The sequence below is a fragment of the Balaenoptera physalus genome, assembly GCF_965194825.1.
Source record: "Balaenoptera physalus genome assembly, chromosome: 6".
In the NCBI taxonomy this organism is placed as follows: Eukaryota; Metazoa; Chordata; class Mammalia; order Artiodactyla; family Balaenopteridae; genus Balaenoptera; species Balaenoptera physalus.
Genome location: NC_138885.1, coordinates 72,166,110 through 72,178,663, shown reverse-complemented (window position 1 = coordinate 72,178,663; position 12,554 = coordinate 72,166,110). Strand labels below are relative to the sequence as shown.

Here is a 12,554-nt window from a genome sequence, read left to right as displayed (position 1 = left end):
AGAGTACCGACTGTAGCAGAGTACCTACCTCTGGTAGGTGAAAGGATTGTGTGTCTCTCAATTTGCTTCAGTGGTTGGTTGATAGATATTGATATCAAGGAAGATTCCTGGGAGCGGGGAGGATCTGAAGGATGGAGTTCAGGAAGGATAATTGTCTTATTTTTAGTCCCTTTAATTTTAAGCATTGAAGCCAGTGTAATGAGCTTAAGCTAAAATGGGATTTATTGAAAGCTGGTATTTCACCCTACACAGAATGGCAACTGGGCCCTCTTAGGTACTAAAACCAGAGTGAGAGGTAAAGCAACCTGCTTAAGGTCACACAGCTGATAAGGGGCAGAGTTAAGATTTGACCCCAGGTCAGTCTGACTCTAGTTCTTAATTATAACACCCTTCTGCCTCTGCTTATTTTCAGGGCTTCCACAAACAGTACAGAAGTCATTAAAAATGGGAAGTGCTGCTTTGTTGCCTCCTGCCTAACTGGTATGCTTTGTACTAGAAGCAGGGGCCACTTCAAGAAAGCCCTTTTAAACTTAAATCATTTTTCTGTAAAGTAAACAGTTTCTCACTTTAAAAAATTTGATTTTGTATGTAGTGTGTTCCAACAAAAAAGTAGTATTCTTTCTAATTGCTGTTGCCATAGTCTCCCTTCCAAAATATAGGATTAGTTGATGGCAGACATGATATTGCTTCAATTATTTAAAATACTTGCTGTCAAAAGCTTCTTTTTGGCTGTCCAGAGGAATCCCAAAGTTTCCTCTGTGGTTGTTCTGTGGATTCTACAGATCAGATGACCTGACAAGTGAGATGTGGGTGCTAGAATCAGGAGCCATCTAAATATTGCAAGAAAGAACTAGGAACTGGAAAGTATTTATAGATATTAAAATGAGAAAGTGAGGTGGAGGAGGGGCTGATGGTGAATGCTGTAATAAAAGTGAAGATGCAATTTCAGAAAATGAAAAAGTGTTCATTTAAATAGTGACTTTTTCCAAGTGTTGAAAATAGATAACGAAAACTCACTTAGGCTATAAATGTAGTAAAGTTAAATAAGCCATTTCTAAAAGCCAAAATTTAGAGTTGGCTCAGCATAAAGAAGGCTTTATAAAATGCCTCTCTTCATTCATGATCCCGATGGGCCAGGTCCCAAGATGTTTCAGTAAAGGTCCCTGAACTATGAAATTTAATATTCTCTTCAGAGTAAATGCATGCTCTTTTCATAGTGCTTTGTCAAATTTAAAATTATCTGATTGTTTTCCCCTTGCTTCTTCTCCTTCTTCCTCATTATTCTGCCCAGTGGCACTTAAACGAGAAAGCTGGCAGGATTGTGAGAAGGGATTTTGTTCAATGAATATTTATTGTGCATTGGTCATGTGCCAGGCTTTGTCCTGGGCAAACAAGTGGATGCATTCAAATGACTGAGCTGACACCTACTTAAGATTTCAGAAATAACTTTTTTGGCTCTGTTGACTGTATAGGTAAAACAAATTGTTATTAAATTGGAACATGCTCTTAAGTGTTAATATGTGTTACATGCAAAACCTTTGGACTCTCTTTCTTTTCTGAGTCAAACAGTATGGTACTTAATTGAGTCTTCCACCTAAGAGATCTTCCTGTCTTCTGACCAGCCACTACATCACAGTGAATGCCTGTTGTGGACATAAACTTTTGCTTTTCTTAGTAATTTAATTTCTTATAAAAGAGTATGATATAGTGATATATAAAAGAGTATGAAAGTGAGAGGGAGACTGCTGAGAAAATGACTCCAGTCACAAAGTGAGAAAAACCTAAAGGGACAGGAAACAAAAGTCTCCAGTGCCAACGCAGCAGTGAAAGCAGGGGTTCCGCCTGCCTATCTGCTTCTTTTTATCTTCTGGTTATTTTGTATGTCAGAATTGGTCTCCTCCTCCTCAGCAATTTTACATGGGGACCAAATACTCAGATCTTTCTACATAAAGAGCTTTAGGATATGTTGGTGAATATGTGAATATTTTAAAAAATTGTATGTAGTCTGCTGTTTTTTCTTGATTTTGAAATAAAATATTGCTAAATGTAAAAAAAGTAAAGGATTGTAGCTTCCTCTTTTACAGTATTGGTATGTTTAAAGACTTAGTTTTCTTAATTTAATCATGGACATTTTCAAACATACAAGAGCAGAGAGAGTAGTAAAATGAACCACTGTTCACCCGTCATCTGTCTACTTTCAACAATTGTCAATGTGACCAAGCCTATTCCATGTATGTTCCCCTCCCCATTATTGATGCACATCCCAGACATATTTTGTTTGTAAATATGAAAGTATCTGTCACTAAAAGATAAGGTACCCTTTTTAATAAATATAACCTTACTGTCATTACATCTGAAAAAATGAACAATTCTATTTGAGAGATGTTAAAGACCTTTATTATTCATATCATAATACAGGTCACTGTGTTAAACAAGAGCATGAGAAGTAATGTCACTTAAGCCTTGGACTCAGCCTTAGGTTTAAAATGCCAGTTTTGCTGCTTTTTAACTGCATGACCTTGGGCACGTTAACCTCTCTTCATCTCACTTAGCCTCAGTTTCCTTAGCTGTTAAATGGTAATAACAGTAATTCTAGCCTCATAAGATAGTTGTGAGTTGTAAATGAAGCAATGAACATGAAGTGCTTAGGATACTGCTTTATATGTACAACATTCTCAATAATATTAGTCGTTGTTGTTGTTTTATTTGGAGGTATAAGGAAATATACAGATAACTAATTTCACATTCCACCTTTTAGTGTAGGTGATGTTTCAAAGTGATTTGCATTCAGTGATCCTCTAAGCCTTTGAGTTTTAGGGAATGCCGAAAAGTCTTAGTATTATTTTAATTCAAAGGTATATTTTACACTTTTCTCAAAAGTAAACAGTTTGTTTTAAGACATGTGATACTGTTGAAAGCAATAAATATTTAACTTTTACTCAAATCTTGGATATTTTTATGTGTGTTGGTATGAAAACTTTGAGATACCCTGAGATAAGACCATTATTTATAAATCTCCATATAGGTTAAAAATAAAAAGCAAATCTAAATGCCAGTTTACCTAGAGTGATAGTTTGGGCAACTGTGAACATAAAAGTGGTATCAATATTATCGCTTACACTCTCCTTTCTTCCCTCTATTTAGTCCATTTAATCTTTTTTCTTATTTTACTCCATCCAGAATGTACAATGTTGAAGGAAATTTGTCTTTGCAGCTAAAGTTCTTTCATAGTAGTGTGTTCTAATTATAGTGGAAGTCGGGATAAAATGCTCAGCATATGCAATTCATTGTACAGACTTTCTGGAACATATTGCTTACACATCTTTAGTTTTTATTTGTTAATACTTAAAGTGCTCATCACTTTCATGCAGATTTTCCTGATTTACAAAATGAGCAATTCTGTTTTTTTTTTAATTATTTTTTGATAGCTTTATTGAGGTAAAATTTATAGCCATAAAATTTACCCAATCTAAGTGTACAATTCAGTGGTTTTTTAAATAGATTTACAGAATCATCACCACAATTTGATTTCACAGCATTTCCATCACCTCAAAAAAGAATCCTTCTGCCCATCACCAGTCATTCTTTATACTTACCCCACCTCTAGGCAACCACTAATTTACTTTGTCTTTATAGATTTGCCTCTTTTGGATATTTCATATAAATGGAGTCATACAATTTGTGACTTTTTGTGTCTGGCTTCTTTCACTTAGCATAATGTTTCAAGGTTCATCCATGTCGTACCATGTATCTATATTTCATTCCTTTTTATTGCTGAGTAATATTCTATTATATGGATGTACCATGTTTTGTTTATCCATTCAGAATTGATGGACATTTGATTGTTTCCATGTCTTTAGTGTTTTGACTAATACTGCTATGGACATTTGTGTGTAAGTTTTCACAGGGACATATTTGTTTTAAAAAATTATTAACATATGTAGAAATAATGGTTCTCTTTTATTCATGTGTTTTTAATTTTGATTTTATTATGCGACAATATAGTGGAGAGAAGCTCTGTGCAGGGTTTTAGGAGTCTGAGTTTCATGTTAGCACTCACGTGCTATGTGGCCTTAGAAGGGTAAATCTATGTCTGTAGATCTCAGTTTCTGCTCTAGATTGAATATTTGTATCCCCCCAGAATTCATATGTTGAAAACTAATCCCCAGTTGAAGGTATTTGGATGGGGCCTTAGGAGGTGATTAGTATTGAGGCCCCGGAGAGCTCCCTTGTCCTGCTACCATGTAAGGACAGATGTAGAAGATGGCTCTCTGAGGACCAGGAAGTGGACCGTTACCAGACACTGAATCTGCCTGTGCCTTGATCTTGGACTTCCCAGCCTCCAGAACTGTGGGAAATAAATTTCTTTTATTTATTTATTTATTTATTTTATTTACCCACTTTATGGTATTTTCATTGTAGCAGCCTGAACGGAAATGTGAGAAATAAACTTCTGTTGTTTATAAGCCATTCAATCTATGATATTTTTATTATAACAGCCCAAATGTACTAAGACAGTTTCCTTATTAATAAAATGAAAAAATTGAAGTAGATGCTCTCCATGGTTCTAAATCCCTGGTTATAAATCTATTAATTTCTGTATGACCTTGGGCAAATTATTTAATTTCCCTGTGCCCCAGTCTTCTCATCAGAAAAAAAAGGGGATATGAATATAATTATATGTTGTTCTGAGGATGAAATAATATTCTTGGAACATAAAAAAATGCCAAGATGTATTAAGCTATGTGTAATATGTTTGTGCCCATTTTAGTATGTTGGACCAAGAAGGCCTTAGTGGGAATGCTTTGGCTGTGGCCTTCGTGGAGAATCAGTGGTAGTAAGCTAGTAATTGGTGGAGCAAGGAGAATTTAGCTGCTAATAATAGGTACCATTTATTGAGTGTTTAACATTCTGGAGTATACTAAACACTATACATACATTAGCTCACCTAATCCTGGGTCCTGTGGGTTCGGTGATTATGCCCATAAAAGAAAGTAAAGGAATTGCCCAAACCACCTAGCTAGTAAGTGGCTGCCTCAGAGTCACACCCCGGCTCTAAGACCATGATATTTACCACTGCACCAGACTGCCTTTCAGGGAGAACAACTCTTTGAAACAGAATCCCATGGCAGAAAGGTCTTCAGTGGGGGAGGACTTTGCTTGGGAAAGATATCTAGTATTGCTAACAGTCCTTCTGAGGGATAACAGGTACTGGTTCACAGTTTTCCGTATGTCTTATATTACCTTGTTCCATGTGATTGTGATGTGACATTTTAGTTACTGAACAAGTTAAAGGATTTGCAGTATGTTCAGTATTGTTTTTGTAGTTTTACCTCAAAAGTACATTATAATATACATGGTTTTTTAATTTTTTTTATTTATTTATGGCTGTGCTGGGTCTTCGTTTCCGTGCGAGGGCTTTCTCTAGTTGCGGCGAGTGGGGGCCGCTCTTCATAGCGGTGCGCGGGCCTCTCACTGTCGCGGCCTCTCTTGTTGCGGAGCACAGGCTCTAGACGCGCAGGCTCAGTAGTTGTGGCTCACGGGCCCAGTTGCTCCACGGCATGTGGGATCTTCCTAGACCAGGGCTCGGACCCGTGTCCCCTGCATTGGCAGGCAGAGTCTCAACCACTGCACCACCAGGGAAGCCCCCAGTACATGGTTTTTTTAAATGGACTTTTAATCTGATGGAAGACAACTTTCACATGTTCCACTGGCTTCTTTCTGCTTGGGTAATGCCATAATAATTTCCGTTTTTTTGAGCAGTTTTCTGTCTCTTTAGTTAGATTAAATTTTTTAAACTTTCTTTTGTACTATATTTTAAACTTTTTTTCCAGTGTGGTGTTTGGTATATACCAAATATTTTCATTATATAAACAAAAAAACTTAATAGTACCAAAGTCTTAATTCATGTTTTATATATATGTTATTTCATTTGAACAAAAGTACTCTTTTGTATATGTGTGGTATCCAACATATAAACAATTTGGTACTAAAAATTAATTTGTATGCCAGTTATTTAGAATTAGGAACCTGATGATACATATGAACTTCTGTTCAAATCCCTTAGGCTATTATATGTCTGAATTAGATTTAGCCTGAGATTAGCTCAGTGAAAGGCATGTATGTCTTTGCCAAGTGTAGAGGAGGAACATTTCTTTCTAGGATAAAGGTCAGTAGAGAACAGGTTTAGTGATGACCCAGAGAAATTGTGAGATAAAGAGGAAGGGAGGAGACACCTACAGCAGGTCAAGAGAGGTTGGGATCTAGAAATAAGACCGTGAGTTTTTAAAGTTATCACGTGCTTCCCCTGATGATGGAGGAAGACCTGTAGCCAGGCAGGTGAACTCAGTGGACACATCCATTGCCCTGGGGAAGGAAGCAGTCCAGGCTTCTTGGAGCTCAGTGCAATACTCAGATGCAGAAGGCGTGCAGGAAGAGAGCTCACCTCAGAGAGCTCTGACAGCAGGTGAAGAAGCTCTAGCTATAGGGTACTCTATAGCTGGGGATGCCAGAAATATCTTTACCTTACTGGAATTCCATCAGCCTGATTCACTTCTCTAAAGCAATATTCCTTTTTCCTTTTGCTGCCCCAATTTTGGTGAAGGAGGATTTATCTATAAATTAACACAGACAAGAAAAGCCAAAGATTTGAAAAAGTCATGGAGTAAAGGACTTCTTGAAGCTGGACCTTCAAAAATGAAAGTTTGCCGCTGCTAAGGGTTTGGTAGACTAGCTAGAGAGGTGGGGAAATCCTTAAAGAACTGACTTCCCTTTGACTTTGTAGAAATTGGTGTCTGGCTCCTGTGGAGAGGGGGCACGGCAGGGAGGGTGATGTAGGGGTAGTTGCTTATATTGTTTTTGAAAAGGGTTTTTAAGTGGTAGGCTATCATTACCATAAGCTTTTGAATTTTTGACGTTTAAATACAGTGTAGGACTTTTCATGTCCCATTGGACCTTTAATATAGAATTTTCTTGTCTTTCAAGGTAGATTATATTTTCATAGAAACCTCAGAACTTTCTCTTTCCGTTTCCTTCCTCCCTCCCTCACTGAATAAACTAGGTCCTGATCCATCTGTAAAATACTTGATATTTCAGCTTTCAATTTTATTTAGAAGAATTACTGTTTTGGATAGATCTGTATTTTGATGAAAGTTAATAATTATTTTATCATTTTCATTTAAAGTCTGTCCAAAAGGATTGTTTTTCTTTCATTTAGAACTGTCAGTGTTATTGTAAAACCAGATTAGTAATCATACACTGGCACCTACAATAATAAAAAAATGACATATTTTCAACTGTTGATCTGCTTTACTGATGTATTTTCCTAAAGTTGAGTAATGTTTATTTCTGCATAATTTTATATATGGATACATAGTGTGACGAGCCCAGTTAGGTAGTAGTGAGTACCTATGTGTGCTTGTTTGTTTTCCTCTAGGATTGCTCTTGCTCTGTCACAATAGTTGAAGGTATTTCTAATCTGAATTTAAGGACAGCTATAGTATTTCTTCTGAAAACGCAGGGCTGAGGGGCCTGCATTCTGATTTTGTTCATTGCCATTATGTGTCTACATGATGTAGACTCATTAGAGATGATTTAGTTAGCCTTAGGATGCTATCTTAATGGGTTTTCACTGGTTGTTAAAAATGCCTCTTCGAAGAATCTAACTAAATTTTCCAAATAAACTGGTTGATTTATACTTATTGAGAGAGGAGTTCCAGTGTACCCACTCATATCATCAATTACAGTCTCTTATGAAGTGTAATTTGCCCAGTCTTGATTAAAAGGCCTGCAATTCTCTTTTCCTGCTCCTTAAACACATCCTCTGCTGCCCTCTAACGGCTGCCCATTGGTAGCACCCATTGAGGTCCCCCTTACCATCATCATAGACCTGCCTTCCTCCGGCATCCAGTGATTTATGTAGCGGCTGGATCCGTGGGAGAGTGTCCCAGTAGAAGGAGCTGGGAGGAGCCGCTTTGAAGGAGAAGTATGCATGTGTGGTCTATGATCACACCACAAGGTGTTGACTGTCAGGTAGTTGTGATAATGTTACGTTTCCTAGGGTATGTGTTTCACTTTACTGTTGGTCTCATATGTTTGTTCATTTGTTCGTTCATTTATCCATTCATTAATCAGATATTTTTTGAATGCCAGATATATCCAGCGCCTCGCCTTGACTCGATCTAGTAGGTGCTTGTTGTAGATTTGTTAAATGAGTGAATGAATGAGTAAATAAATGTAAAGATAAATAGGACTTGGTCTCTAACAACTTAGTTGCCTCAGTTTTCCTCTTTTAACTCTTCAAGATCTTGAGAAAGATGTTCAAACTAGAAGATAGATACAAATATCAGTTGAAACCTAGTCTCCTTACATTTTTCAGAATTTCTCAGAATTCATCATCCCTAACATAGGATTCTGTTTTTAGGTAGGGTTTATTTTGCACCTAGAAACGATGTTAATTTACTTTGCTGTTTCTTGCTTTTGGTTGAAAGCAACATGCAGTCATGGTTGCACATTTTCCTTTATATTCACCAGTTTCCAAGGCACCTCACCTGCTATAAACTCTAGCTTTCTGCCTCTTTTAGGTATAATAAATCGTGACTTAAAATAGGTCATTTTAAATAGCCATATATGAAATATGACATGTTTGTGTTAAGCATGTTGTGAATTGTTGAATTTTCTGCCATTTTTTTGGCCTGCTTCATTTGGCAAATTTTTTTAAAAACGTGTTTTCCTTGTCACTTTCCATTGATTCATATCAGGTATATGTCTGCCACTGACTTCATTCCTTGTTTGAGAATATAATTCACTCAGATATATTTAAGTTGAGTAAGCTTCTTGTGAAAAATAATGATCTATATCTACCCACTGGAGAAGAGCATGAACAGATACCTCATGTTATTTAACATTTATTGTGGTGATGGTAGTGGATGGTTGTGTTGTATTTTGCAGGATTTTCTCTTTATTTTGTGTGTTTTGTACATTTCTTTATTCTATGAACTATATAAGATAACTAGAAATAGGCAGATTTTTTTTTTCTTATGGCTGTGCTAATGACTTGAAAAATGTAAAACAAATGACTTTTGCAAAACCACATTTAATTGTAACTAGTAGTACAGTAATCATTACTTTTTATTACCCATCTCTTTTATGATAACAATGAAAGAGATTGATGTAAAGGGGACTGTAGAAGGGAGGAAGATATGGAGTAAACATTACAGCTTTCATCTCTTGACTGCTTCACATTTTATTCATCAATTCATTTGATATTGGCCCACACAGCCAAAAATCTATATTTCTCATTACTTTAAATTACTTTTTCATCACTTTCAAAATGTTCTTTAAAAAAAAAAAAGGCTGTTGGATTAAAAAAATTAGTATTTTGCCATGCTGAGGTGGTTTTGTGAAGTCATGGAAAGTTTGGAAAGAGCATCTGTGTCTCAGGAGACAGTGATGAAATGTAAGATTGCTTCTGGATACTATAGTTTGCCAAGGTAAATCTAGACCAGAGACTGAAACCATCTCCCTTTCGCACTTTAAGTATGTGGAGAACACAGTGGTGAAAAATTTGGCACTTGCTGGCATAAAATTGATAACCTGACTTGCAAAGCTTAGATAACACAGATATTATTCAAAGGGTTACCTGCAGCTATCATTTCTTATGCTTTAGGAATTTCAGAGGTTCTTTTTTCTTGGGTACTGGTTAATTAGGTTTTATTGTGACAAGGCTTAACCCTCAGTGTATTGATGGACATTTTCATTCAGAATAAATGGCAACAGATTGGGGGAAAAAAAAAAACCTACAAAGAAGAAGCAGCGGTGCTGAGTGATTGCAGATATGACCTACCAAACTCTGAATTGCAGTTTTGCTTCCTGTACCAATTAAGTTTCTCCACTGACTAAAAGAGAAGGCTGCTCTAGCTAAAACCTAAGCAGAAAGGGGTTCATTAGAAGGATGTTATATAACTCAGAATTTATGAGAAGGATGGAGAAATAGGCTCAGAAAATAGGAAGGACACAAAGGCAGTTGAGAAGTTGTCTGGAGCATCCCATTGACAGCCTAGATCAGCAGTTCTCTTGTTACTAGGTTTCGGGGCGTCTGTGAGTTCAAAACTATTTTAATAATAATTCTTATTAATGCCCCTTTCACTGTGTTGACATTTGCACCGATAATGCAAAAGCTAGAACTCCATCTTGTTCAATTGGCCAGATGTCACTGGATATTTTCAGGGCTGTTTTATTGGTAAGCTGATCATGTGATATGAGAACATCTTTACTGGAACCAGATTGCCTGGTTGTGAATCCTAACTTCCCCACTTACTAGCTTTGAGATGTTGGGCCACATTTAGCCTCTCTCAGCCCCAGTTTACTTTTCTATAAAATGGGGTTAATAATAGTAGTTATCTCATAGAAATGTTGTAAGGAGTGATTAAGTTAATACAAGTAAGTTATTTAGAACAATGTATGCCTTGTAGTAAACACTTGGTAAATGTTAACTTTCTTAATCATCATTATCAGACTTTTACATCTGGTCTCTGACAAGCTGGTCACCAGAGAAGGGAGCTTAGACGTGAGTCTGAACTGTCTGGTTCTTGTAGTGCTGGAGAAAAAACTCATCAGGTCAAGATACTGATCTGGAAACATGAAGTGCTAGTATTTTAGGTTAAACATGTAAAACATGAGCTTTTCCCTCATTCTTCCTACTAATTGTATGTTAGCCTGGGCTGATGTAGAACAAAAATGAATGAACAAATTGCAAACAAATATTCAAGGATAAAACTTGAAGAGAATATATCATATTTACTTTGACAACATGTTTTCTTTTGTAGATATATACAAATAGTAGTGATATTTTTTTAGTTGTATATACAAAAGCTGTAAAATAATATACTTCTTTAAGTAGTCTTGCTTATGTAGTCATTATCTGACAAGTAATAAGACTACATCTTTTTTTTCCAAGTAATCTGGGATTTTTTTCAAAAGACTACATTTTCTTCAGGGCAAGGCTGTGACTTGAGTTTTTAGCTCCAGCTGAAAGCACAGTGCTTGAAATGGGATAGGTTCATAGCAAGTATTTGCTGAATAAGTAAGTCACATTTTCTGCTCTGCTGGAAAATTATTTTCAAGAGAGTATGCTTTCTGATTACTGTAGTTAGTAACACTGTATTGCATATTTGAAAGACCTAAGAGAGTAGGTCTTAACAGTTCTCATCACAAGAAAAAAATTTTTGCAACTATTTATAGTAGTGGATGTTAACTAGATTTATTGTGGTGATCATTTCACAATATATACAAGTATCAAATCATACTGTACACCTGAAACTAATATAATTTTCTATGTCAGTTATAGCTCAATAAAAAAAGAGGGGGCTGTTTATAAAAGAGTATACTTTCACTAAATGCAATGCAATTTTACAGTGTCCTCCAAGGAGCTGACACTGTATAGTGATGGTGTGTGGGTATGAGGTGGGACAAGGGAAGGAGGGTTAAATGTGATGGAGAATACTCTGTCAGAGATGAAGCTAAGTTTAGGTGGCTAATATAATCGAACCTTTGATTTTCTTGTTCTGTTTTGTTTTGAAGGTCCTGCTTTTCTTAAAATCCTGCTTTGATGGTATATTGGGCTGGCCAAGCATACAGATGCCTGCCATGCCAAAGCTCCCATTTAAAGCAAACTGTCTTGCTCTTAGCCCTTGCTGTATGGATAGTCCCATTTTGTATTTTCCATAACCCCTGGGGGTACCTGAGTGGACACTAGAAAACTAAACCAAGATCAGTGAATTATGGCTTGGTACAAAAAGATCAACTAGGCTAATCAGATTTTTCCCTGGCAAATTTAAAATATAAAATGTGGAGAGATAGAGACAGTTAACAGTGAGGGCAAAACTTGAAATAGTGTATTGGGAAGTAACTTGAGGTAAACATGAGGATAAGGTGAGTTATCATGTGTTATGGGGAAGCAAAAATATGAGAAGTGAGAGAAAGCCATTTAATAGTGGATCTGAAAGAATCAGATATTTGGAATTAAGCTGCGTAAGTAATGAGAGTAATAGAATATTGCAAGTTTGATTAATTGATTCATTCCTTTTTTCAACAAATAATTTATTGAGTTACTGCTATGTACCATGCACTGTTCTAGCCCAAGAGCATTGCTCCGAAAAACAGTTAAGCCAGTGATTCTCAACTAGCTGTGATTTTGCCTGCCAGAGGATATTTGGCAGTGTCTGGAGACATTTGGTTGTCACAACTGGGAAGGGGGAATGGTATTAGTATTCTAGTGGGTAGAGGCCAGGGATGCTGCTAAATATTCTACAAGGCACAGGACAACTCCTTACAAAAAAGAATAAATAATCTGACTCAAAATGTCCGTAATTCTGAGATTGAGAAACCCTGCGTAAGCCGTAAGTATAGGCATACCTCAGAGATACTGCTGGTTCGGTTGCAGACGACCCCAGTAAATACTGCAATAAAGCAAGTCACATGAATTTTTTGGTTTCCCAGTACAAATAAAAGTTATGTTTATGTAATACTGTAGTCTGTTAAGTGTGCAATAACAT

The 12,554-nt window shown here is 36.5% G+C and overlaps 1 protein-coding gene across 6 annotated transcripts in view; it reads left to right on the top strand.

Moving 5' to 3' along the window:
- Positions 1-12,554, top strand: part of SESTD1 (SEC14 and spectrin domain containing 1) — a 210,829-nt gene that overhangs the window by 108,306 nt on the left and 89,969 nt on the right. The gene's annotated exons all lie outside the window — the stretch shown is intronic.